This window comes from Hippocampus bargibanti, linkage group LG10 (assembly GCF_051943395.1).
Source record: "Hippocampus bargibanti isolate YZ-2025 linkage group LG10, ASM5194339v1, whole genome shotgun sequence".
Lineage (NCBI taxonomy): Eukaryota > Metazoa > Chordata > Actinopteri > Syngnathiformes > Syngnathidae > Hippocampus > Hippocampus bargibanti.
In genome coordinates this window covers 5,934,226-5,958,268 of record NC_142743.1, presented here as the reverse complement: position 1 = coordinate 5,958,268, position 24,043 = coordinate 5,934,226, and the positions used below count along the sequence as shown (strand labels likewise).

Below are 24,043 nucleotides of genomic sequence, written 5' to 3'. Positions count from 1 at the left end.
GTACCAGCATGCTTTTATTTAAAAAAAATAAACAGCCTTTATCGTCAACGTGGTGCTCACGAGGTACTGAAGACAATTGCACTTTGTTGTTTGTAAGCAGAACAGGCTTAAATTTTATTCATGCCCACACTTTAACAAGTGTTAGCAGGTCATGAGGTCATGTGTAATGCAGTATCACGGAGTCGCATCAAAACTTAACATAGCAAAGTGAGTAAAATACGAGATATAAATGAAACGACTCAAGCAAAACGTCTGTGTACACTCTCAGTCGTACAGGAGTGGTCCATCGATGAGAAGGTTTCTTCAGCCGTCATCTATACTTTTTTGAAAAGAAGTACAGACTTCAAGCAAAGTATGAAGAAATAGTTCACACAGTGCATGTCTTTCAATATTATTTACATTCTTGCCACAAAACATGTTGGGAGTCCATCCACGTCTTCCAGCAACTCAAGGCTTAAAACAACAAAACTATAACGTTCATCAACATTCTTCTGAGAGAGGCGAAGAGGCCTGCATTGGTGGCGTAGAAGGCGGCTCTCACTTGACTCATATGGGCTTAGGTTCACGTGGTTACTCTTCTGCCGGAAGCGCTAACTGTCGCAGAGGGTTTTAAATTGGAGAAGAACATTTTGTGGACAGCGCCATGACATTCATCTTCTATTTAGTTAAAATAGGTTTACAGTTTCTTTTTTTGATCTTACCATGGTCTTTTTGTCGTGAAGAAGAAAAAACTCTTATCTACCTGTTACTTCAGCTTTCGCCTGAGCTGTCACTACTTCTATGTGACATGTCTATAAAAAAACAGCTAACTGCATCAAGAAACGTTCAAAATAAGGCTGCAAACAGAACTCCTCCGTCATCGCTGAACCAATTTGTCCCTGTTGATGGTGCCATTTCCATGGAGGGATGAGTGGTCTTACATGCTGCCACTGGAGCGCAACAGCGCGATGAAGCACAACAAAGGGAAGATGCATATGTAGCGTATTGAGCTCACAGAATAAATGCACTTGTGCGCTCATTGGTCAATTTTTGCACGGGAAACTCATGACACGTTTCAGTGCCCATGGCATGTACAGTACCGGATACTACAGTACCGACATGTACAAAGTCTTTGAAACATATCAGCTCTGTTTGGCAGGGAAAGCCTCTGCCGCATCAACAAGAAACATGACCTTCAGCAAGATGCCTACCAATATAACTGTATCTTTTATCTTTGTTTCTTTGTTTCTATTTGTGTTTATGTTGTGTTTTTTTTTTTGTTTCTTTCCTTATTAATGCATAGAGTATTTTGGAAAAACCTGCAAAGTAAAGGCGCAAAAACCTGAATAAAGAAGTGGTGATGGATTACTGTATCCATTTATTGATCACAATCCATGCATGTCCATGTAAACATAAACTCGCATGGCTTTTTTGACACGCTTAACTCAACAAATCTTTATTATCTCAATCTATGCTGCAGATGCATAAAATGAGCTGATAAAAATAAAAGAGTCAATGGAAAAAAAATGAAAAGCATATTCCAAATGTGGGATCAGAATAAAATTTCCCACGAGGCTTTGTGACGGAGTGGCCAACACAGTCGCTCTCTTGCTGGTGCCTGCCATGGACAGCGAGAGGGAGAGAGGAAGTGAGAGCGCAGCTTCGTGACTCATTAAGTTTGGCCATTAGATATTGCAATAGTTGGAATATCGTACAGAATGTATATACTTCCTCCCTTGTAGTACCACCTCATCGGTAAATATTTTCAAAGCAAAAAAGCCAAACATAATGGTTGGTAGACCACAGAGTTACTGGAGGAGGGATTCATTTGCCTTTAAAAAGGTGCATCTCATGAAAACATTTTCACATTGAAAAGCACCACCTCCATGCTAGAGGCTCCATTTCATCCTGAAACAGTGTAGTTTGGAATGTTTGCAGGCATTTTTGTGTGTGTGAACTGCATCCAAGTATGTGATGTTCTGTACCAATGTGTCCATGCCCAACAGTAGTAAGGAAAAGTGGTTCAGAATGTGTAGGAATTTGTTCTGTGGCTTGTGAGAAAAAGTTAACCACTCACCCACATTCATGACAATAATTGTGTACTCACTTCTTCTTCTTTTCCTTTCGGCTTTTCCCCTCAGGGGTCGCCACAGCGAATCAATGTCCTCCATCTATCCCGTGTGTACTCACTGTATGTATTGAATCATTCCATGGCGATATGATGTGATGTGTGGACGTCCAGTGATGCTAACTATGCTAGCCAGGATCACGTTTTGAGGGTTACATTGAATTACATCTTTGGATCCACAAAAAAATGACAAGGGTTGCCACTGCATGAGGATGTGGGCCATAATCACATGAAATTTATTGAACAACTGGGCTCTTTTACATTCAATTCAATGGACCTGTAAGGCACAGTCTTCTACGTTTTTTCCAGTATTTTTTTTAGACAAGTGCTACTGTTTTGTCCACTAACCCATGTAAAATTATTAAAAACGGTCTTGTAATGTTCTAAAATGCAGTACATGTACAGTATCTGTAATGTAAGTACTGCACAGCACATGGCTATGTTTTGCAACTCATCCTAAAACGGCAGTGGCTGTATGCGTCCCCCACAGTCGGACAATCCCACATTATCCCACCCTCCACAGGATGATTGTCATGGTGGTTGTTTGTTCGATGGTTGTTTCGACTTGCACTTAACATGCAACAGAATCACAGCAATTTCACATGACTGACATCATCCTAATTTCAATGTTGACATCTTCAATGTACATATCGTGATAACTATGTCACTCAGCCCTAATATACAGTAAAGTCTCGATATATCGATATCGGATATATCGATAGTCCCGGTTATATCGATACTATTTCTATGCACGCACGGAGAAAATTACATGCAAACAGGGTCGGATATATCGATAGTCCCGGTTATATCGATATTTTTTCGGACTCCCTTGAATATCGATATAACGAGACTTTACTGTAGTTGTAAATATCAAATGATTGATCAAGATTAACTTCATTCTTTTATTTAGCACTATATTTGTGGCTGTCTTAAAACATGTATTAAAGCAACAGCTTGATAAAAACAAATGACAAGTAGTTTAATCATTTCATGCACCCTGTGACCTGATGACATAAGCTGTCCACTGCAGTAACTGCTGTCTCTTGAGAGGTTATAACAAATTCTCCCGCCAGACTTGCTCCTTCATGTAACGAAGGATGGCCTTTGACACTCTTAAATTGACAATAACCAGACCATTGTTTGTGTATTTGTGACATTTTTTTGGTAGCAGTTCAGTTTTGTTGCTATCAGTACCAATGAATATGATGATTTTTTTTTTTTTTGCCCAATATCTCTCAGATAATTCTGGTACATCTCTGATAAAATGCATGCTTAATGTATTTGCAGTAGTGTTTTTCAGTCTACAGACTGCATTATGTGACTTTAGAAGTCAAACAATTTGAGAATTTTCTATCTCTCCCAAATAAAATTGTTTGAACTCAACAGCTCATCTAAAAGAATTATGGTCTAGAAAACAAAATATCTTTTTTTTTCTCTATCATGTGTATAAAGTCTTCCTGTGCTACGATATGCCGAAGATCAATGGAGCATGGCAAGATGGCCACCGTTGCCCTGGAAACAGAATTGGGAGCTGCGGCAAAGAAGATATTTTTGATTGCCTATCAGGGTTTTTATGGAGATGTAGAGAATATGTTATGCGGTCAGAGAGTGATGATTGGAGTCAAACCCCACAACTAAAATAAAGCATCGGTATCTATAGTGGATGCCTCCTTTTCAGAACGATTGATCATTTTTCCCAAAATTTAATATAAAATGTTCCCTTCATTCAGGGCTGTGTGTACGTGTGTGTGTGGGTGTGCCTGCATGTGTGTGTGTGCTTGCGTGTGTGTGTGTGTGTGTGTGTGTGTGTGTGTGTGTGTGCGTGCGTGTGTGTGTGTGTGTGTGTGTGTGTGTGTGTGTGTGTGTGTGTGTGTGTGTGTGTGTGTGTGTGTGTGTGTGTGTGTGTGCGCGTGGTTTGCTGTTTGTAAGAGAGCATGGGTTGTGGTCTTTTACCGTCTGGCTTGATGCAATGTTGGATTAGAGGGGTTACATAATGTGCTCTGAGCTTCAAGCAGCATAGGCTCAGAGGATTACCACAAGTCTACGAATGACACTGCTCCACACAGTACTCCTTCAACAAAACAGTCTACCACACGTACCAGCTGAGTCATTTGTCTGGTTGCACACAGACACTCCATGCAGAAACAAGTGCAATATATGCAATTGGTATGATGTAAACTTTCGATGACCATTCACGACCTTCGTCAAAACACATTTGCATGTGTTATTGGTTACCACTGCTTGATGGTCTTCCTGACCTCTGTATTGTTTAATTCATTCATTCACGTATTTTCCGGACCTCTTTATCCTCACGAGGGTCGCGGGAGGTGCTGAAGCCTATCCAACGGCATACATGTTTGCATGAATGTGGGAGGAAACCGGAGCACCCGGAGAAAACCCACGAAAGGCCCACCGTAAACACGCAAAATCTACACAGTGAGGCCAGAGCAATATTTAAACGCACTGTGAAGATGGCGTACTAACCACTTGGTGATCGGGCCGCCTACTAACCAATCAGTTCAACACAATTTAAAATGGACATAAAAAGTCTGCACACCATTGTACGAGTGCTTTCAATTTTGACCAAAATAAACCATTTCAGAACAGTGTCTGCCATTAATGTATTAACAATACAGGTCAATATAATTAATAATAAAATATTTTCAAGAATCCAGGGCTCGACTTGGACATTTCCACTTTCTCATTTGGTCACATGAGCACGTGATTTGATGGGGTCATCGCAAACCCATGCATGCTGAGGATTAGTTGTCTTTATCGGCAGACATTTGTATCAAATGATGGAAAGATTGACTGCGACTGGAGTTGTTACATTTCCAAAAGATTTTACTGTGAATAGGAATGTTTTTTTCTTTGTTGTTGTTTTTTTGCCTGACAAAACGCAATTCCTGACAACAGCATACCTTTACAACAGGTTTAAATAATTTTTAATATAGTGATTTTACATTTCTTTTCACATTTCATTAATGCTGGACTTTTAGAATTTACTGCAATGTAACTTGCAGTTAAACTCAAAGTAGCGTGACCTTATGACCTTCTGAATTACAACATGTATGTTGTAATTCAGACATATGTCGTGTTCATTGATCAAATACATTACATTACCCCAGGGGTCGGGAAACTTTTTGACTCGCGGGCCACAATGGGTTCTAAAATTTGACAGAGGGGCCCGGGCCAGGAGCATTTGGAGGGAGTGTTTGGGCCGGATATACTAAAGCATTAAAGGACAACCGACGTCTCCGGACAAGTTGTGTCCATAATTTGTCAAATCGCTTCAAATGACTTCTACTGAGCGTATTTTACAAAGATTCCACAGCATATAGCTATATTTTACGTTTTAAGACTCGCGCTGAATATTCCGGAAGTCTTGTTTTTGAGTTGGTGACGAGTCCTCACGTCACGTCACTGAAGGAACGGCCCTGACCGAGAAAGGACACACCGTAGCAGTCTTTCAATCACGTCAATGTATTTTGTGGTACTTTGTTTGGTCTGAAAACTTCGTGTTGATGGCGAAATTAGAAGGTACACACATAAATAACGCAATGGTGAATCCTTGTGTTGTGACAGAAATGTTGAGCCATTTCCACACGGAGCTTTGTCGCCATCTTCTGCCTTTTTTGGGTGCGACACCCCCCCCCCCCCCCCGATGCCTCAAAATGACACGGAATGAATTATTTAATCGATTGCAAACATGTATGCTTTCCTCTTCAGAACCATTTGAATCATATTCATAACTGGATGAGTAACAAGAAAACATCTTCTCCGAATCTGAAGCCATTGTTTTCATTCTCGAGCAAGGCAAGACGTCTTGGCGTGACACCACGAACAAGGGGGCGGGAACTTCTGAAACTGGCCACTTCCGGTTTTGCAGTTTCAGCACACTTTAAGTCATTTTTATTGGTGTTTTTTATTTGACTAAAAATATACTGCATGTTTTGGGTATTTTAGATGCTCTAAAACATTTTTCTGATGTCAGTTTGGAAACAAAAAAGTGATGTCGGTTGTCCTTTAAATGTAGTGTGTGCAAACCTCATTGCACTGTAAGAACACTACAACCCAAATTGCATTTGCCTTTATTCGTCTCGCAGTGGAGAAATTTACATTTCACAGCAGCAAAGGGATGACAGGGATGTTTTTTGATTGATTTATTAATTTATCTTTCAAATGTGAAAAATAGCCCTTATTAGTTCACACATTTGTCTCAAGGAATATGCGAGATATGGCATTTACATACAATTTGGCAGATGCTGGGAGGAGGAAATGGAAAGAGATTAAAATAACATACGTAAGATTGCGTCTGTTTTTCAAGTTTCAATCGAAGGTGCAAAGTTGAAGAAATCAACATTGATTGAAAAATGGAATCACTTACAACATTCAATACATAGTATTACACAACGAAATACTCAAGCTCAATAATATCTACTTGTGTTAAACTCTGCAAAATCATGGATGGATTGTCCTGACCGCGCACTCTACAAACTCGCCACGGATGCCCTCGTTCGCCGTCATCCGCAAACAGTACACGTGTATCGTTGCCAAGCACACAGACATAGGCTACCTACAGTTGAAATTTGCATACTCTGCACAGCAGCCTATCAGAAGCCTGCTTCGTGCTTCGGACTTTCCCAAGAACGCTTGGGAAAGTCCGAAGCAAGGTTGTGCATTTGCATATCATTTTCCAAAGTAGATGGCACAGAACTTCAGCCCCAGAAGAAAGATTCAAAAGAAGCTAACAAAATTTGTGTCACTATAAAAGGTAAAGTTACATTATACTGTGACTGTAAAGTGTACTTGAGCGTTATGAAAAGCGCTCAGTGGCTTGTAGGAGACAACAACGCAAACAATGCATTGTGCACCATGACGGCAAATGACAACTGGAGCAAAATCTTCAGCCACGGATATTTACCGTAAATTAAGCAAGGTAGCATTTGTGGTAGGTACAGCATTAATTAAAAAAAACTATATACTTTGCACAATGTTTTTTTTTTTTGAGATTTCTCGTCTTTCTTTATAGCTGGGCAGGCAACTTTTCAGAGTTGTCTGCCTTGTCCGCTAACTTTTTCAGACTTTCAGACACTGTTTTTCCTATAATATGGACAAGTTCGGCGGGCCGGATGAAAAAGCCGAGCGGGCCGTATGTGGCCCGCAGGCCGTAGTTTGCCCATGTAGTTTGCACAGTTCTCTCCACAAGAACTGAATGCATATTAGGCCGTTCCTTGTTATGAACTATTTTCTTTTTGGAGAGGACATCAAATATGGGCACACTATTATCCATAATCTGCTGTTCATAGAGTTGAATAAACAAGCTGGCTCTTTAAAGTTAATTGCTTTCACTTATTTTTTTCTTTTCTTCTCCTCCTCACACAACAAAGGAGGAAGGGAGTAAGACGAGATACAGCAAACACTGATGCATTTTTGTTCTGATGATCGTACATCATCCTAAAATAAATACATAAATAAATACAAATAAATAAATAACCATTAAAAAGTGCCAGGTGGCACAAATAAGGACAATATGAGTTACCATGAGTCTGTAGAAGTGCGATTTCGTCTCTCCGTGTAATTGTCACAAGCCGAGTCAAGTACAGACGGATATTGCGGTCTGTCGCTGATGGACACCAATTTAGCTTATGACTGGTGCAAACACATGCATGTCCTGTGTGTAAAGCATGTCTCACAATGATGTATTTAGAATACTCATTTTAGAACTGCAATACAATAATTAATGAGCTCAGAGGTCAGAAAGTAGCTTTGAAAATGTGACTTTTTTTGTATGTTAAGTTCAAATTTATTGATTTATTTTTGGAAAATGATAGGATGAAATCCGAAGTTGTTAAGAGCATAATGCAGCTCCACCCTCAATGTCAACAATTTCAAACGTTTTTTGACAACCGTCAAAAGACAGAAGCAAAAGACCAGGTCAAAGGAAAATCATTGATTTATAGTTATATCAACTTGGTTTCGGTTTCAGGCGGCACTTTAATCCACCAGCATTATACCAGTGTCTGAAACTTATGACAAAAAGTTATCGGACACCCGGGCAGACAACTCTGAAAAGTTGCCTGCCCGGCCATTCAATACTTTGATGTCCTTGATGTCTTTCAAGTGAGCCTGACTCATTACCATGCAGGCCAAGGGTATATCAGTAGCCGACGCGGGACAGAGACCAATAAATAGTTTGATGTTTCTCCTTATTTCTAAATAGGTTCGTTGTCAGACCAATAAAGAATTTGATGTTTCTCTTTATTTGTAAGCAGGTTCGTTGTCTGATCTCCCAGAGCTTGATCATGGCGTGGAGTCGGGCAAGGCGTTTCGTCGTGCTGTGATGTCCGTCCGACGCCCGTACCTGTGCGGGTCTTTGCATGTCTCTATGAGTCTGTTTGAGTCCGAGGTGATTCTGCCCCGTGATTCCCCCCAATCTCTCTGTCCCACGCTGGCTACTTACTATACCCTTGGCCTGCGTGGTAATGAGTCAGTTTTATTCAAAAAGCAAAAACGTTTGATTTGAAAATAATCTTTTTTCTTTCTTGAAGAAGTTGTCGGCCACCCGGCCGACGTTTTGAAAGTTGTACGCCTGACGTAAAAGTTGTACACCCCTGGCCTCCGGGCAGACGTTATTTCAAACACTGATTATACCTTTGGCAATAATGTAACACCACTATTCTGGTGAAAAGCATTTTGGGGTTTAAACTGTGGCAATCAGCCACCAGCATGCTCCCACAGTACTTAACAGTTGTGTAGATTGGCTATGTGAAATGTATGTCACTGTATGCGTCTGTAGTTTTTTAAGTTAACATTGTAGATACATTGTGATATAGTGCATCGGGGAATCGATGAAGGAGCGTGAGGACGAAAGAGCGTGGGGTTGGTCGTGCTGCTGGGCACGGACAGGCGGTCAACGGTGACGTTGATCGCCCTACCATGGCGCTCTGCAGGAGACTGAGGAAGAACGTTGACAGTTGGCGGCCGTGTCGGCCATGGAGCGTCTTTCCGAAGTCCGATCGTGGACATAAGCGATGTCCGATGATGTCCGATTGTGGACATAGACGATGCAACTAGGAGTTGCCAGGTGAGTTGGATGGTGTTGGCCATCGGGGGTGCAGCAGGTTTTAAGGTGGGGGGCGGGGCGCCCACGGGTGGTGGCAGCCCATCGGGAGCTCGGCTTGAGGGGTCTTGCTGTGAAGATGCTGGGTTCACGGTCGGCTGGTAAATCTGGGCCTTTCCATTCGGAGAGTTGATTGGGCTGGCAAGATCGCCAATAAAGAGTTTGATGTTTCTCTTTAATCGTAAGTAGGTTCGTTGTCAGATCTCCCAGGCAAGTGACACGTAGATGTATCCCAAGGCATAATCGTGGCGCGGAGTCGAACAAGTCGTGCTGTGAAACTCCGTCCAACACGGTGCGGGTCTCTGCGAGTTGCAGGTGTGTCTGAGTCTGAGTCCGAATGTTTCTGCCCTGCGAATTCCCCCAAATCTCTCTGTCCCACGCTGGCTACTTATATACCCTCGGCCTGCCTGAGAATGAGTCAGGCTCACTTGAAAGACACCAAAGACATGAAGGGTTGAAAGGCACACTTCCGCGTGACGGCACACAAGCATGGATCAAATAACGACACACACGACAATTTGGTTCAGCTTAAAATAATGACGGACAGGTGTCGAGGTTGTTAATGAATGAAAGTCTGGAAAAATTATGTATATTGTTCCACTTCTAAATGTTAAAAAATCTGCCCTTCCCTCCACCTTTCACAGATCATTTTGATTTTAAATGTGCATGACCTATATAGATGCGTAAACATGAACCCTAAAATGTTGAATGATTGGAAAGGCATATCTGTGTGCATTTCCAAATCAGTCAGTGGACACTCGTATGGACAACTGAAAAAAGCTCAACTTTTAAGGTCTTAAAATGTGCCTGTTGTTCACTTGCACATACATGACCCAAATTCCTACTTCTTTGAAAAAAAGATCACACATGCAGCAATTTGGGTCACTGTCCCTTAATAAATGGGATGATATTGTTTTCAGAACAAACCATTCACTTTGAAACTCATGCAGAATTGGTGAGAATGCACACCTGTTACTTTTAAGTGTCTCTGATTAACCTCATATAATCTTTAGTGGCTGCCTGGTATTTGGATCTGTTTAATTTCCTCTGCCATCCGCACAATGCTTAACCACAGTCTGGGTATTCTTTTGCTGAGGAGTTGGTGTTGTTTGTTCTAAACTAATCTTTTGGAATTGTTCAACCTGAATTTTATTGGACCATAAGAAAATCTACCAAATATAAAAAATGGCTGCATTATCGGCTATCGTTTACGTTATATGTGCTATTTTCACAAAACCTTTGCCCAATGTGTGTAAAGGAGTGTTTCAGTCGCTTTTGGCCCGACTCCTACACATGATAAATGCAATTTCATATCTCTTTCACGTCAATGTTTTAAGCTGTAAAGCTGCCTGTTAAAAGCACGCATGCGTGTGCATTCAGGTTTCTGTGGGGGTGGGGACTGGCAAGAAAGGCCATGTAAAAGCATTGACTTAAGGCTCGGAGCAGCTCTGACATTTATGGAGGTATTCAATAGGATCTCCAGGCAGGAAGAAATGGTAGACCACCCTTGTGTTTACACACACTTGCATATTGTCAATTATCTTTGTACTCGATCCCCGCTTTTCACACTCACACATTTATACAATGAATGAATACATTGTAATTGAGATATGAAGCACAATGACAGTTGTGCGTGGCCAACAAGTAAAAAAACTATTGTGTAAAATGCAAAGCTCTTATGTTACTGCAAGGACTCAACCTGGTCGAGACTGCCTGTAATGTTATGTCACAAGTGGTATACAACTCAAGTGGGGTGTCACTCCAAAGAACACTCTCAGACTTCTGCAGCAGGGAAGTCGGGACGTCGGAATGAAACATATTTGTATTCCATGAACCTATTCATTTATATATCATTAAAGAGAGCAGGCAGGGACCTGCACACAAAACCATTTATGGGCCCTCCTATTAAGAGTTCAGAGTCTACTTCATCGGTTCACCACCTATATTGGCACTGTTTATTGGATCCCATCAACTCCGGATCCCAATCTGTGCATTTAAGGATTCAACTCCTGATGTAAATGATTTTTGAGGTTTTAATTGCCAGCATAAATCATTTGTGCTATTAGGTGTGGATAGATTCATGGCACACTGCAGTTGCAAAACAGTCACTTGACACCCTGAACTCACAAATGGGTTTGTACTTGTTGTTCAAGTGTATAAAAGGTTGACTGCTTCAAAGTCATGCATGGAAAAAAGTGTGGTTAAACTGAATGTGGGAGCTCATCACACTCATAAGTGTTGGGAGGTGCTGGTTCATGGACTGCTGCTATTATGCTGTGCCTCGACTGGGATCACCACCTTATCGTGGTGAGGCACTTTGCGCGTCTCCATGACCCCGAGAGTTATGTCGGCTGGAGTCTTGTACTCCTGGCAGGGTCACCCAAGCCGAACAGGTCGGAGGGTAGAGGCCAGACAAAGAGTGATCCCAAATCCGCACCCGGGGGTAGGCGTAGGCGGAGTCCAACAGTTAACCGTGACATTCTCTGGACCATACTGCAGAAATTTGGCGTTCCCTCCAAATTTCTCGGCATCCTAAAACAGTTCCACAGCGGCATGCAAGCAACTGTACTTGTTGGTGGCCAGCAATCTTCCCCGTTCCCTGTGGAAGTCGGGGTGAAGCAGGGCTGTGTACTGGCCCCTGCTATATTCAACATGTTCCTGATGGCAGCTACGCTCCTCTTCCATAAGTCCATCCAGGAGGTGGCGGCGTACAAATCCAATTCCGCCTGGATGGTAGCCTGTTCAACATCAGACACCTACAGGCCAAGACCAAGACCCTGATCAGCGACATCCACGAGCTACAGTATGCAGATGATTGTGCTCTGTTGGCCCACAGCCCAGCTGCCATGCAACATGCCCTTGATACCATGTCCTCCGTCTACCGATCACTCGGTCTCGTGATCAATGTAACCAAAACGGAGGTCATGGCAAAAGAGAGTTCTCCTACCCCAGCGTTCACCCTCAGTGGCCACACCCCTCAAGGTTATCCAACAATTCAGAAGCCTGGACCATCTATCGACGCCATTTGAGACGCCTTGATGCATTCCACATCAGGTGCCTCCAACGAATCCTTTGCATCACCTGGCAGGATCGTGTCCCACACACCGACATCCTTCAACGCACCGCCTCCACCAGTATCGAGGCTATACTGGCAAAGAGGCAACTCCGGTGGGTTGGACATGTCATCCGGATGCCTAACTGCCGCTTGCCTCGGCAGGTGCTTTATGGACAACTCCTGTCAGCGAATAGGAAGCCTGGTGGTCCTAAGCTGCGATACAAAGACCAGCTTAAACAGACTCTAAAGAAATGCAACATCAAGCCCAGCGATCTGGAGTCTGCTGCAGCTAACAGGCCACTGTGGCGTTCCTTATGCCACGAAGGGGTGACACAACTTGAAAACAAACGCACCCAGAGGAGGATCGTGCGGCGCGAGCAAAGACACCTCTGTGCTGCTTCAGTACCGCCTCGCCAGCCCGGTCCTGGCCTCACATGCCCTGAATGTGGCAGGATTTGTGGCTCCAGAATCGGGCTTCATAGTCACTTACAGTGGCATCGACGCCAGCGCCGATAACCACTGTCCAATACCCCACAAAGCAATGGAAGCGACGTCATCTTCGACTTCGATGGACTGCCAAGAGAGCTATTATGCCAGATCAACATGCTGAATCAGCAATGCGGCCTTGTGTAAAAATAGTCAGATCAAGCCAACAGTGCAGCATAGTTCGGAAAAGATATGACACCATGTGTCACATGATTTGACACTTCTTGTCCTGAAAGAAAACAAAAGGAAGCATTGACAAGAAAGGTGGCACGGTTTGATTTTGTTTGTACAGTCCTACATTTGCAACAATGAGGTTATGGCGTGCTTTTGGCGCCAACCCAGCTTGTTTGCAGTCAAGGCTGGGGGTTTGATGGGGTGGGCGGGCTGTTGTTGAAATCATAACTTAACAGGGCCGTTACGATGCATTCAGAGGCCTCACTGTTTTTTGTCTACCTCCCTTTCAAGAAAGGTGAGAACTGTGCTAATCATTGTGACAGTACTCTGATTGTCAATACAAGAAGAATGCCAGTATTGTTTTTATCCGTGTACTCGATCAAAGCAAAAGTTTGATAGTCATGCACAAGTTGCCCCAATAAGGGCAATGTGTTGCAGTGAATGTTTTGCATTTCCCAAGCAGATCACATTGGAACAGTACCTGGTCACATTTTTCCTCCATTCATATTTTTAAAATAGAATAGAATAGAAGGTCATCAATTCTACCCAAAGTGTTTTTTTTTTTTTTTGGGGAGAATTTCCATCTGCTTCTTTGTTAATTATTTTCTTAATCAGATGCACTTTGCCGCTGGGACCTGATTGGCCAGAAGCACAGGTGAAGCACCTTTAAAACCAGACTGAGCCAGTCAGTTTGAGGAGGAAGAAGGGGAGAAAGCGTCTGTGTAAGCTCTCAGTCGTACAGGAGTGGTCCATCGATGAGAAGGTTTCTTCAGCCGTCATCTGTACAAAAGTGAAGGTTTCGGACGTTTCGCCTCCTATCCAAGAGGCTTCGTCAGCGAACTAAAGTCTGACTGGTCGTATCGGCCCCATTTATATATCCCTAATGTCCAGACCTGGTGGCGCCGGACACAGCTATGATAGGTCCCTACTCTCAGGTTGGGGGGGGCGCGGGACACCCCCCTGTGGCCCCACTGATTGTTCCTACATTCCTGACTAACGATTGGCCTATTACACCCACTCCCCCCGGTATCACCTCATCAGCATAACGACCCTCATCAGCATTGCGAAAGTTGCCTAACCTGTTTTGCCTGAGCAGGCTATTGTATGAACGATCCAAATTGAACCTCACACCACCAGACCGGTTTAATGAAGGATTTTGTTGTTTTATAAGAATCGCCTCTTTTACCCCCCTTTCAAACCATCTATGTTCTTTCGCTAAGATTTTAACCTCATTGTCGTCAAATGAGTGGTTGCTAGCTTTTAGGTGCAAATGTACTGCCGATTGAGGCCCACTAGTATTATCCCTGCGATGTTGATAAAGTCTTTTTTTGAGAATTTATTGAGTCTCCCCAATGTACTGCTCTTTACAATTTTCATTCTTACAATGTATGGAATAAACTACATTACTTTGTTTTTCATTTGGTAGCCTATCTTTTGGATGCACTATTTTTTGCCTTAACGTGTTTATCGGTTTGAAATAAGTAGGAATTTTATGTTGCCAAAGGACTCTTTGTAATTTTTCAGAAACTCCTGCAATGTACGGTACTGCTACTCCTCTCCTTTTAGAATCTTGAGAATTATTGGTTTCGTTCGCTATTATTCTTTCTGACATTTGTTGAATGACCACTGAGGGTACCCACAGTTAGTGAGTGCTCTCCTGATATGTTTTGACTCCTTTTCTCTACCTTCAGTGCTAGTTGGTATTAGTTTAGCCCTATGCTGGAGGGTTCTGATAACTCCTAGTTTATGTTGTAAAGGGTGGTTAGAGTCAAAAAGTAAGTATTGGTCAGTGTGCGTAGCCTTCCTAAAGACTTCTGTTTTTAGCGCTCTGTCCTCTTTTATAATTACTTTACAATCCAGGTCTGGACATTAGGGATATATAAATGGGGCCGATACGACCAGTCAGACTTTAGTTCGCTGACGAAGCCTCTTGGATAGGAGGCGAAACGTCCGAAACCTTCACTTTTGTACAGATGACGGCTGAAGAAACCTTCTCATCGAAGGGGAGAAAGGACAGCCTGGAGACCAGTGTTACCTGGGGTCAGCCGAAAACTGATATCCATTGAGACTTCAAATAAAGAAAACTCACAATACCCTTCCTGGATCTGGCTGAGTGAACTTTTATCATTTATCTACCCGCTCGCTGTCTCGGCGCACAACAATTGGTGGCAGTGGTGGGATTGTTTCACCCTGCATGAAGAAGGTGGGATCGTTACGCCTTGCTGAAGTGGAAAAGATAAGAGGAAGCCGAGATGAATAAGGTGGGACGAGGAAGAAGTCGTGCAGCACGGGCCAACCAAACTGAACTGGAGAGTTATGAAGAGAATCAAGGAAACCAGAAGCTTGAGTTGCCCCAAGAAGATGCCGTTCTTTTTTCCATGAGGCGTCTGACCAAGCCAAGGCTGGAGCCAAGCAGAGTGAGATGGAACCAGTGGTGAAGCCTAAGACTCAAACAGTGAGTACAAGCAGAGCTCAACTTGATGAGGAATTGATGAACAAAATCAGACATTTCATGCAATATTCAAAACATAGAGAGGGGATGTTGATTGAACAGATCAACCAATTAAGAGATCAGATGCAGCACAACAAGCAAGGATGGACATTTGATAGTCAATCGAGTCAACATTATTCCCCTCTTAAACCACAGCCCCAAAACACTGACCCTCGAACATCCAGGCCAACAAACCTTCCTCCGGCACAAGAGACCCCTGTGTTGGGTTACCTACCATATGCCCAACCTCCACAGTTTCCTCGTCCAAGACAAGCTGCAGTTCCCATGGTTTCTGAACTGAGAATTCCAGAACTGAGAGAGGGTGAGGATGCAGAAAGTTATTTCGTCAGGTTTGAAAGAATAGCTAAAATCCGGGGGTGGAACCTTGCTGACTGGAAAGGCACTTGAGGCATATGCTGGCATGGATGAAGAGCAGGCCGAGTCCTACGAAGCCATTAAAGCAGCAGTATTAATCAAATACAATGTTACTGAAGAAACTTATTGACAGAGGTTTCGTAGTACGATTGTTCCGATGGGAGAGACTGTCATAGAAAGTTATAATCGACTGAAAGGACTGTACAGAAGGTGGATGCGACCTGATCGTCACAGCAAGGATCAGATTGGAGAAGTCATCCTGGAGCAGTATTTGAGAGTTCTTCAACCTGAGGTCTGCATTTGGTTAAAGGATCACAAGCCTAAGACTGGAGAAGAAGCAGCGGAGTTGGCTGAGCGATACCTAGCAGCACACCGAGAGTCCTAAAATAAAAGGGGACCATCTGTGAAGCTGAAATATGAGAGCCCTCAAACCATTCAACATGCAGACTTTGGTGACATTGGGGCTCGGAGACAGTCTTTAAAGTTTCAACCAAAAGGTGACTTTATTTGTTTCAATTGTCAGCAACGTGGCCACAAGGCTTCCATGTGTCCTGTCCAAAGCTGTAGAATTTTGTTCAGTACCTAAAGATGGGCAGGAAATCCTTCCAAATGGAAATTATTGTAAACATAGTCATACAACGTCTGTCAATGTAAATGTAAACGGGAAAGTGGTAAAAGCACTGGCTGACACAGGCAGCAATCAAACATTACTCAAAGCGAGTTTAGTCAGTAATGACATGATCAAGATGTAAATATCACTTGTGTTCATGGTGACAGTAATGATTATCCCACCACCAATATGACTTTTGAGATTGATGGCCAATTTTTCATACTTAAGGTTGGCGTATTGAAGAATTTATTTTATGATGTCGTGTTGGGGATGATTTGCCTGTATTGGACCATGTTGTCCATAAAATTGCAAAGGATTGCACATGTATGGCAGTCACAAGGTCTCAAACCATTACCTAATCTCGATGATACACTTCTCCAAGCAGGAGGCAGGGTAAAGAAAAATAGATGGCAGCGCAGACAGGAAAAGAACTGGAGATGTGTTCCTTCTAGCATTCCAATGCAAACTGGTATGGAGGGCACAAACATTAAACCAGAGTGGCAGATTCCAGAGAACTGTAGGGATCATCAAAAAAATGATCCAACTTTGAAATCACTGTTTGAGAAGGTTTATGAGGTTGATGGGGTGCCATTGAATTGCACAAAGTGTTTAGGAAAAATCACAGGGGACCCGTTTATGTGAAAAAAACGACTTATTGTATCTCTCTGACACTGCAACACCTAGATTAGTTATCCCTACTATTTACAGGCAGCTCATCTTACATTTAGGACACAGTATTTCTTGGGCCGGACATCTAGGACAGGCAAAGACGTATGACAGAGTCAGTCAGCGATTCTATTGGCCAGGGCTCTATAAAGATGTACAAGAATATTGCAGGCAATGTGGCACTCGTCAGATGGTTGCACCAGGAAAAAAATCGGATAGGGGCTATTTACAGCCATTACCTATCATGAGTGTCACATATGACAGGATAGCCATGGACATTATTGGTCCATTGCCAAAGAGTAGCTCAGGCTGCAAGTATGCTCCTGTAATCTGTGATTATGCAACCAGGTACCCAGATGTTTACCCATTACGTTCCATGCAGGTGAAACATGTAGTCCGATGTTTGGTTGAGTTATTATCGAGAACAGGCATACCTAAAGAGATATTAACAGACCAAGGTACAAACTTTGTCTCATCTGATGAAAGGCCTATATAGCCAGCTTGGAGTTAAAGGAATAAGAACCACTCCATACCATCCTGAAACTGATGGTCTTGTTGAAAGATTTAATGGAACATTAAAACAAATGCTGAGGAAGTTCATTCATGAAACTGGGTAAGACTGGGACAAATGGCTGCCTTTTCTATTATTTGCTTATCGAGAAGTGCCCCAAGTGTCAGCTAGTTTTTCTCCTTTTGAGCTGCGTTATGGTAGACAGGTCCGTGGACCACTGGACATGCTGAAGGAGAACTGGGTGGCTGGAGAGGCGACGTCACGCAGTGTCATCTCCTATATTCTTCAAATGAGGGACACGTTGGAGAATGTTAGGGAGATGGCAAAGAAGCACATGGAGGAGAGTCAACGAAACCAAAAGGTGTGGTATGATAAACATGCCACAGAGAGAGATTTGCACACTGGACAGAAGGTGTTAATATTGCTACCTACGGGACCAAGTAAGCTACTGGCAAAGTGTCAGGGCCCATACACTGTGTCTAGGAGAATAGGACCTGTCACATATGAGATTCTCTGCCCTGACAAACAAAAGAAAAAGCAGATTCTACATGTGAATCTCCTGAAGGTGTATGCAGAGAAACAAGCGGAACCATTGAGCTCCCGGAGCCTATTCATTAGAGAAATCTCTGTTCCAGTTTCTCAGCTGCCCATCTTGATGACGTCGTGATCTACAGTGAAGGTTGGGAGGACCATCTCCTGCATATCAAGACCGTCCTTGGGAAAATACAAGCGGCTGGACTCACCATCAATGAGAAAAAATGCTCCTGGGCACAAGAAGAGGTGAGTTACCTGGGGCATTTGATTGGGAAAGGAAAGATTCAGCCCCCGGTGGAGAAAGTGAAGGCACTGGAGAAGATACCACCTCCCCAAACCAAAAAGCAATTGAGGTCATTTCTTGGGCTGATTGGTTGGTATAGGAGGTTTATTCCACACTTTGCTACATTAGCTGCTCCTTTAACTGACCTCACAAGGAAGAACATCAAATCTCATCTACCATGGACAGCAGCATGTGAACAAGCTTTTAGGGCATTGAAGTTTTTCATCTGTCAAGCTCCCGTCCTGCAGAGTGTAGATTTTTCCAAGGAGTTTCTAGTCCAAGTGGATGCTTCGGATGTTGGTCTCGGCGCAGTTATGGGTACAGGGCAGTGCTGGAGAAGAGATACCCATCCTGTTCCCGAGTAGGAAACTCTTTGAGAGGGAGAAGAAATACTCCACCATTGAGAAGGAAGCCCTAGCCATTAAGTGGGCAATTGACTCATCCGTTGCTACCTCCTAGGATAGGAATTCAGATTACAGACTGACCATCGACCCCTAACGTGGATGCACTCCATGCAACACCACAATGCCAGAATACTGCGGTGGTGTCTTGCCCTTCAGCCATACCAGTTCACCATTGAGCATTGCCAGGGTAAGAAAAATGTCATAACCGTTTATTTGTCAAGAATGTCTGAACTCTGAGGAGAGGGTGTGAATGATGTCATGATGCCAAAAGAAATGTTAAATAATTTTGTGTTTTCTGGATTTTGGATTGGAGAAAGGTGTGCATTTCTCCCCATCCAAAACAGTAGTTGGACGACCACTAATTGACTCTGAGAAGGTGATTGCAACCACCTGGGAATGGCCAATTGCCGCTGGGACCTGATTGGCCAGAAGATCAGGTGGTTGCAATCACCTGGGAATGGCCAATTGCCGCTGGGACCTGATTGGCCAGAAGATCAGGTGAAGCACCTTTAAAACCAGCCTGAGCCAGTCACTTCGAGGAGGAAGAAGGGGGATAAAGGACAGCCTGGAGAGCAGTGTTACCTGTTGTCAGCCGAAAACTGATATCCATTGACACTTCAAATAAAGAAAACTCACAATACCCTTCCTGGATATGGCTGAGTGAACTTTTATCATTTTTCCACCCGCTCGCTGTCTCGCCGCACAGCAGTTACAGTATTTATTTAACTTTTATGCCAGTGGTGTAGGTAACAGCATTCCAGCAATAATATACAGTATACAGCCCCTGAGAACTTTTACCAGTTTCCGTATCCACAGGTACATACAGTGGGGCCTCGGTTTACGAACACCTTGCCTTACGAAATTTTGTTTGTTTGTTTACGAACGATAAATTTATGAAAATTAAACCTTGGCATAAGCACTACTTTTCAGGATACACATCGAGCACCAGCCCACCACGGCTGGCGGAGTAATCTACGGCGGAAGAACACCAAAGCACACGACCGAACAGCGCCCCAGCTGGCCTACCTCCCCCCCCCCCCCCTTTATCTGAATGCACACGTCGATCGTCTTCAATGATACTTTTGCTGTTATAGGACCGAAAAACACCCCAGCACAGGCTCGTGTTCAGCCGAAGAAGACACAAAACAAAATTACAGTCGAGGAGAAGGTGTGCATTTGTCTGATTTACCAGCCTGGTACTGATATGGTAAGTCCACCATTGCTACCATCCTTCGCAACAAAGCTTTACACAAAGGCTTTATTTACTCGATACTTTCACGTGACTAATGACACCGAACTATCCCCTAGGGATTATTGGAAGGACCATTTCAATGTGTATCATTGTGTTCAGCTGATAGAAAATGCTTGGCATGATGTTACCCTTCGATCCTTGAAAGCAGCATGGAAGAATTTGTGGCCCGCATGCATCCTTGAGAGAGGGACTTTGAAGGATTTGATCCTCATGACTCCGTTGTTTTGGACGACATTGTTTCCATTGGACAGAACATGGGACGCGAAGTGGATGCAGATGACATTGAGGAGCTTGTTGCTGACCATAATGAGGTCCTCAACACAGGGGATTTGATTTGCCTTCAAGAGGACAAGCAGAAGCAAGCCATTCAGGAGGTTTCATCTGAGGGCGAGGAGGAGGAGATGGCTGCAGCATCAAGTGAGAGGAACAAGGCAATGTTGGCTAAGTGGAATGATGTGCAGGCTTTTATTGAACAGTTCTATCCAGAAAAAGACTGGCTATAAGAATCATCAACATGATGAATGATAATGTGAGGCCTTAGTTTCATAAGACCTTACAAGTCAGAAAGCAACAGGTGTCAATTAAAAGCCATCAATGACCATCACAAATGTAAATAAAGTGACTTTATGATACTGTGCAGTGTATTTCTTTCATTACAATACAATAGCACATTTATTATACATAGAATAAGGTATGTTGTGTGTAGTTTTAAGGCTTATTTCATTAAATTCTATTTTATGAAGACCTGGGAACAGATTATTCTCATTTTAATGGTTTCCTCTGGGAAATTCATTTTTGGGATACACACTTTTCGCCTTACACACTCTGTCTGGGAACCAATTAAGTTCGTAAGCCAAGGCCCCACTGTATAGCATTGTAACTATGGTTAAGTATTCCATTGATCTTCAACAGCAAATCACACTTGGCCTTTCACTCTGCGGGGGCTTTTTTCAGACTGGTGAAAACATTATCTCTTGTTAATCCTTCTGTTGCTCTTCAATCAAAGTCATACCAACATTTTTGTCAGGGTCTTTTCATTTTCAATTTTCTCTTTTCAGCATCTTGTTCCGTTTCTTGTATCTTCCGTTTCTCAAGCTCTCATGGTCCCACCATCAGTATTCTCTTTCTCACTCTCATTATCACTCCTCACTGACTCTGCGACCCACCAGCCACAGGAACGCCTGTGAGACAAACTGGATGAAACGAGTTGAGCAGCGCTGGAGCTGTCTCTTGCTCTTTCTTCACTTTCCTCCTTTCGGGTACTCCTTCCTTGTCTTCCCCCTCCCATTCGTGAGTCTCTCTCTCTCTCTCTCTCTCTCTCTCTCTCTCTCTCTCTCTCTCTCTCTCTCTCTCTCTCTCTCTCTCTCTCTCTCTTTCTCTCACCCTCGGTCACACTCTTTCCCTCTCTTTTTTCTCCCCATGCTCCTGTGCCCCCACCCCTTTTAGTTTCCTCGCTTCCTACAAAACATTTCCCTTTTGCATTTCCCCTTGTTCTTTTTCCTCTGCTGCTTGTGTTTCTCTTGTCTTTGTCCTCCATCTCTCAAGCATGTTAGAGACAAAGAAATCTTTTGGAATGCCTTTGCATGTAGGAGGTGAACCTCAAGGGAGAGGATTATTTGGATGTGTGCGTGTGTGTGTGTGTGTGTGTGTGTGTGTTTGTGTTTGTGCGTGTGTGTGTGTGTGTGTGTATGTGTGTGTGTGTGTGTGTGTGTGTGCATGCGTCCGTGCGTGTGTGTGCATGTGTGTGCATGGTGTGTGTGCCCAGTGCATTTGGTTACGTGAACGTAATAGTCTTTTAGCAAGGAAAGGATTGCAACGTGAGACAGGCACAAACATCATACAGTGAGTGTGTCAGTAACTCAGACGGCACTCCTAATTGGCTTATAATGCTCTTGTTACCATAGTGGGAACCCTCTGCTCCACCCCACCTTTCATTTTGCCAGCATGTTTGTTGCTTTAAAAAGAAGCTGTCATGCATGGGGGTGGGTTAATATCGGTCTGTGTCTGCACATTCATGTTGGATTGAAGGGGTGGGTGCAGAATTAGGTCTCCCCCAAGGGAGAGATGTATGTATTCACATCTTTGTTTGGGGGGGACAATGGAGGATTGTGTGTGAGTATGTGTGTGTGTGTGCGTGTGTGTACATTTATCTATAATCACGATGTCATTGTTCATATTTGAATATAAGACATGATTTGTTTTATTAATATTAACACTTGCTCATGCTTAAATCAATGTAAAATCCTACTAACATGCTAACATTTAGCATCGGAATGATATTCCTTCAAATAAAATTCACACACAAATGACAGAGGAACACATACAGACACATAGTACAGACGCTCCCCACCTTACGATCGTTCCGAGCGGTCGTTCGTAAGGTGAATTTGTTCGTAAATTGCTTCAGTGCTATAGTTTGTATGCAATGTATGTTTAAGTCAAACACTGAAAGGGGAGGTATAAAACACAGACGCTCTAACAGTCGTGAAATAAATTCACACCTACTGTAGTACGACAACATATATCCTTGGGTCTTTGGTAAGCCATCACTGAAGCAGCCGTTACTTTTTGTAATGCATCGCGTCCTCCTGGAGCGTCAACTGTGAAGAGGGATTTCCTCCCCGCCCACATTCTCTATGCTGCCAATTCGTCTGTGTAAGCTCTCAGTCGTACAGGAGTGGTCCATCGATGAGAAGGTTTCTTCAGCCGTCATCTGTACAAATTCGAAGGTTTCGGACGTTTCGCCTCCTATCCAAGAGGCTTCGTCAGCGAACTAAAGTCTGACTGGTCGTATCGGCCCTATTTATATATCCCTAATGTCCAGACATCTGACCCAACCTGGTCACTCCCGCCGTTCCAGCTTGCCTGGACACGCTTCTTCACCTGTTTTCCACATTCTCCATTTCTCTGGACAGTTGACCCCAAGTATTTCAAATCCTCCAGCTTCTTTATCTATTTTCCCTGTAGCATCACTGTTGTACTTGGATCCCTCTCATTCACACACATATTTTCCGTCTTGCTCCAAGGCAAAGCTAAACATCTCTAGTTTCTCCCCCACCTGTTCCCTGCTCTCGCTACAGATCAAAATGTCATCTGCAAACACCATGGTACAAGGAGATTCTTATCTCACATCATCCAAGTCCAAGATGACGCCTGAGTAGGCAGCTCTCATGAGCCTTGCTTTTTTTGGTTGTTTTTCAAAGTCAAAGTCAAAGTCAAAGTCAGCTTTATTGTCAAATATGCTAATATGCATGACATACAGCACAGATGAAATTACTTATTATTTTGTCTTGTTTTGTGTTTTCTTTTGTCACTTTGTGTTGTTGTCCATCGTGTGGAACGGATACAGATTGTTTTTCAGCATTTTTGACCACGACATTCATCAAGGAGGAGACTGTGCTGAGCGGTTGCGCCTTTTCGGCAGCATGAATATGCCAGTACTGTTTTTGAATGGGAGGAATATCGGAGCCATTCGACTGCCATCGCTGGACACCAAAGGGGCCATTGTGCTTTTTTGCGGCTGTAATGGGCAGCATCTTCACAGCCCCGCTTTGTTTAGCGGAAAGGTCAGTGCTGTTGGACAGTCTGCGGCTGGGTGGATGCATGGCTTGAGGAACCCGCGATAAGAAGAAAGGAGCGTCAGCACAGAGCACCGATGCGAATGTGGAACTGTTGCGGCTTGGAATTGAAACAGATTTATGTGGAACAGAGATGTGAGACAAACTATTTTCGTCAATGGATGCTACAGCTGCGTGTTTGCTTTCAACATTTAGCTTGTAGTCGACGTGCACATTCCACCATGATGTCCCTGATCCACTGGTGGAAAGACGCTTTGATCCTCTCCTCTCAAAGAGGGTACAGCAAATCCTGAAGAATGAATGTCTTCCTGTTTCTTTGTTCTGTCATATTGTCTCTATGCTGTCATATTATTTGTTATTTAGTTTTTTTTTTGTTCTTTTGACTTCAAGACGG

At 43.3% G+C, this 24,043-nt stretch overlaps 1 protein-coding gene and 1 pseudogene across 2 annotated transcripts in view; both read left to right on the top strand.

Moving 5' to 3' along the window:
- maml3 (mastermind-like transcriptional coactivator 3) overlaps window positions 1-24,043 on the top strand; it is a 203,623-nt gene that overhangs the window by 55,343 nt on the left and 124,237 nt on the right. The gene's annotated exons all lie outside the window — the stretch shown is intronic.
- Window positions 15,858-16,901, top strand: LOC148892215 (zinc finger protein 232-like; annotated as a pseudogene).